Genomic DNA, 5,000 nt, shown 5'->3' on the forward strand with positions numbered 1-5,000 from the left:
ATATATATATATATACTTATATATAAACAGTGAAATGTTTTCTTGCATCCAGTGTTTGTTTGGAGCTGTGGGATGGTGCCAACTCCTGTGAGAGGTTCCAAGGTATCGTTTGAAAGTGCTCATTTGCCTGTGGAAGCAATTCATCTTCGAAAATGTCCCTAATGTATCACAGGGTGTCAATTTTAACTCCTGAGTGCACAAAAATGAGGGGAGACCTTCCAGTGGCTGTCACAGCCACCCAAACTATAATGGACTTTGAATTTTGACATCAATTTATGTGTCCACTCAACAGAATCAGATACATTTCAGAGTCAGTCATTCTGGTGTTTTACATCAAATTACTTTTTATCGGTGAACACCAGGTTGAGCAGCATGTCTTCAGCAATCTGGCACAGGATAAAATGACATCTCTCTTGTCTCATGGCTTGTTTGAGCTCATGATGGTGGATTATCTTGTACGGGTAGGTCCTGAAATCCTCTTTCAGCACTTTGATGTTTGACTTGTTTTTGCTGTGGCAGCCAGTTTCCTCATGGAACAGCGAGGATTTCACCGTTTCTTTTCTCTGGTACTTTTGATAAGCTGAGGGGTCTGCACATGTCTTTTTCGGCCACATCCAGGTCGATCAGCAGTGGAACCAATCTCTTGAAATTTCTTGACAATTTTCCAGACTGTTGTTTGGTTTATTTTAAGCTTTATTGCTATAGCTGTATTACTTTCACCTTCTTTGTGGAGGGTTATGATTGTATTTCGATTTATAGCCATTATCGAATTTATAAATCTGAATTTATTTAGTCTGAAACAAAAAGAAGACACACTAAGTTTTTATAATGATGTATAATTTTCAAATCTTATCATATGTATTGATAGTTATTAAAGCCTGAATTTTGGTGGCTTTAATTTCGGGGCACCAACTTCAGGAAACCTGCCAGTCACCTATTCATCTACCGATCTGGTGGACACACTAGTCAAATTGATTACATCCATGCCAGGAAACGGGAAAGATGACTACTTATAAATGCCAAAACCTTCCCAGGTGAAGAATGCACCCTACAACATAGATTAGTAGTTAGTGACTTCAGGATCAGGGCTAAATGGATGCCCAGCTGACGACCAGCATGGAGAAGAAGGGTCTGAAAGCTTAAGGATCCTGTGAGTGGACAGAGATTTAGAGACATATTACTTGAAGCTTTTGATGAAATAGAGAGGGATATAGCATCACATGATGTGGAAGACAATTGGACGTTTCTACAGGACAACCTGTTGAGGGCTACTGACCAGATCTGTGGATGGTGCAAATTCCGCTCTTGACCCAAGGTAACTGGGTGGTGGAGCAATGTAGTTGACAGGGCCATTAGAGAAACTAAGCAGGCGTGAAAAGACTAGAAGAACGGTGGTAGCAGGGAAATGTATCAGATTGCCAGAAGGGAAGCTAGGAGACAGGTTTATTTAGCCAGAGGGGAAGCAGATAAGACTTGCTCAACTGCACCTCAGAGATTGTAATCAAGGGGGGGGGGAGTTGTAGTGTGGGGAGTTAGGTGGCCAGATGTTAGGGGTGATGTGGTCACAAAAATTGTCTGAAAGCCATGACTGGGTTCTACTGCTTGTGTAGCATGGTGCTGAGTCCTGTTGCCAGACACAAGTTCTTCCAGCAGCTACCCTCTTTACCCAGGGCAGCACTACCTCCTCCAGGCACTGAGGAGGGATGAAGGGAACAAGCTTGTATGCAAGGACAACCACACTTTCACTTAGCTTGGTGTGTTTTCTCAAGCACAACAAAGTGCCTGGAGTTTTAGTTTCCTGTCATCCACTCTGTGAATCACAACATTTGTAGATTCTTTTTCACCACTTTGTCCCATGTCTTCCTGGGTTTGCCTCTTCCACATGTTCCCTCTTCTTGATGCAACTGTCTTGATTCATACACATTACCTAACTGTACCAGTACAATCTTCTCTGTTGTACACTACATCTGATGCCTTGTATATCCAGTTTTTCTCTCAAATCACTTACCCTCTGTCATATATGCACACTGACATTACCCATCCAGTGAAGCATACTGGCTTCATTTATTTCAAGCCTTTGCATATCCTCAGTAGTCACAGCCCATGTCTCACTGAAGGGATCTGTGATTTGTCTGTTTTCCAGTTTACTAAGACTTCAGTCCTTTCTAAACTAACTCCTTTGATTCCAGTCTATACTTCCATACCTGAAATTGCTTCTCTACTTCTGTTAGTGATTCAGTAATAAGAACTAGTTTATCGGCATAGAGGAACTCCGAAGGACAGCCATTCTTAAATTCCTCGATTATAGGTTGGAGGACTATCATAAACAAAGGGAGCTAAGAACTGATCTTAGGTGGATTCCTCCTTGTACACTGAATTCCTTGTTATACCTTTGACAACTTTCACCTTACTGACAGCATCCCTGTACATGGTTTGTACATCTCTCACCAAGCACTCATCTATTCATAACTTCTGCATTGCCCACCAAATAATGGAGCAGGGCATCCTGTCAAAGACTTTCTCTATGCTTACAAAAGCCAGATAGAGGTTATTTTTGGTCAAGTATTTCTCCCGCAGTTGCCTTACTAGGAAGATAGCTTTGGTGGTACTTCATCCTAGCACAAATCCAAATTCCCTTCCTAATTAATTGAACTGTGACCCTTTTGCTACTTTTCATCACCTGGTCTAGCAATTTGATGGGTTTGCATTTATTTCTATTTAGGGCATCACCCTTGCTTTTGTAGCAGTTAACTATAATGGTACTACACCAATCTTTGGGTATGACTTCCTTGTGGACAACCCGATTAACTATATATGTGACCATGTCATATCCCACTCTGCTAGATATTTTGAGCATCTCAGCAGTGATTCCTGGTTGACTGGAAGCTTTCCCTGTCTTTATATCCTTAATTGCTTCATCTACTAAGCCACTAATAATTCAGATAGCTGGCCTCTCTGTTGGATCCACATTAGGCAGGCTCTCCTTCTCCCATGCATTTTCTACATTTAGGAACCATAGTGGCACTTTCAAGCATCCTTCTTTGATGCTTGAAATAGTCTTGCAATCTGAAACACTTCAAGCCTCTGGTCTTCACATTGCAGAACATTGGTAAACTTCCTCCTTTCTGCTTCTCCTTTGGCTAAGTATACTTGTCTTCTAGCCTCCCCTTTAGCTACCTGATATAGTTCTCTGCTACCACCATTCTTCAGTCCTGTTTTTTCGCTCTAATGGCTTTGTTTACTACATTATTCCACCACCATGTCACCCTAGTCTTGTTGGAACATTGCACCAGTCACAGATTTGGTCTTTGGTATTCAGCATGCTATCCCTCAGGAATTCCCTCTTGCCTTCTATGTTACAAGACTGTAGTCCCATACACACACACACACACACACACACACACACACACACACACACACACATACATATATTATCCAGGCGGATAATGTGTTAGCTCTCTGTTTGGTTCCAAATGCCAACTAATGACTGATTCTAAATGTCGGCTAATGACAATGGTCAGTATCCAATGCCTGTGCCTACAATGAGTTGTTAGACATTGGTAAATTCTCTTGTTGAGTAATTCCGTGTGTCCTAGTCAGGACTGTAAAGGTTCCTTAGAGTGTACAGTAATATTAATAATGAGTATGGTGACTTGTACATTCACAATTTTTATTTTACAGTTATATACAGCATATTACAATAACCTAAAACTACATTGGGGGTATATTATACCATTTGGGAAACAGATAATTTCCAACTGCCCTAAATTGTTCTATATGTTGATAGAAAGACAGTCTCCTAGAAATAGTTGATACTACAAAATATTTAATAAACATAACATTTAACTATCATTTTCTAGTTGTCATAATCTGGCACAAATAGCAACCTCTCTTAATACAAGGAAACTATGCAACTTTCAGGAAGATCTCAGTAATCAGAATACAAATAATAGGGTAACAGTAAATAGATGATGAGACTGTAATTTGACCGCAGTAGGCCAGAGAGGAATGATAACAGTAGAACTGATAATCAAAGGGAAACAACCCTAACAAACTCCCTCACAGACATTGAAAGGGAAAGTTAAACCACTAGAAAGAGCAATACCGAAGCTAACATCAGTGGGGACATCGGAAATAATGTGGAAATTAGGGAAAAAAGATTTAGAATAGGTCTCTAAAGAAATGAACGATGCAATAAGTAATAAAAATAGACAAACTAGTTTTTGCAACTGTGCAAGAAATAAAATCTGTCTTAGATTCAAAATGTAAAACCAGGAACATTGTCTACAGATGTAAAGTCACCACTGAGGGTAGGGAATACTTTCATATTGGTGCTAACTCCCTTTTTTTTTTTTAAAGGAAGACTCATTAATCACCTGAATTCATTTAGGGATAGGGAGAAATAAATAGTACAAGACTAATTTGATCAATTAAAAACCAAAACAAGAGCTATTCAATCATTTGGGAACTAATTCGTGGAGAAAATTGGAGGAAAAAGATGTGACTTCTGCATAGAGGAGCTTTATCAAATATTCATTTCAAAATACACATTAATAAACACAAGATAAAAATAGGTACTGAGGTGTCTACACACATGTAAATGGCTTTTTTAAACAATATAAATGAATACATTACACAATATACAATACGAATAAAGGACTAACCAAACCCCAAGGAATGAATTTAAACAAACAAAAATACTTCTATGTAAACAACACACTCTGAACACAACTGTTAAGACATACTAAGAACATTACAAAAGCAACTACCTCAACATTGACCTATTTTAAGACCAAGCTCCAACGTCTGTCATCAGGAGAGGTGAGCTCTAGGTTAGGTTCTTGTAACTATAAATAACAACACCCCTACCTTCTACAGAATACTAACAAAAACTTTCTTCAACTACTTCACTTCAAAGAAAGCCAAATGGACAAGTGCTGATGAAACTGCACTGACTATATTGCAAGGTTGCATCTGCAACAATGTGCAGTGGAAACACG

The 5,000-nt window shown here is 39.3% G+C and overlaps 1 protein-coding gene across 1 annotated transcript in view; it reads left to right on the forward strand.

Moving 5' to 3' along the window:
* LOC106882057 (uncharacterized) overlaps positions 1–5,000 on the forward strand; it is a 72,569-nt gene that overhangs the window by 3,436 nt on the left and 64,133 nt on the right. The gene's annotated exons all lie outside the window — the stretch shown is intronic.

Source organism: Octopus bimaculoides, chromosome 19 (genome assembly GCF_001194135.2).
Source record: "Octopus bimaculoides isolate UCB-OBI-ISO-001 chromosome 19, ASM119413v2, whole genome shotgun sequence".
Classification (NCBI taxonomy): Eukaryota; Metazoa; Mollusca; class Cephalopoda; order Octopoda; family Octopodidae; genus Octopus; species Octopus bimaculoides.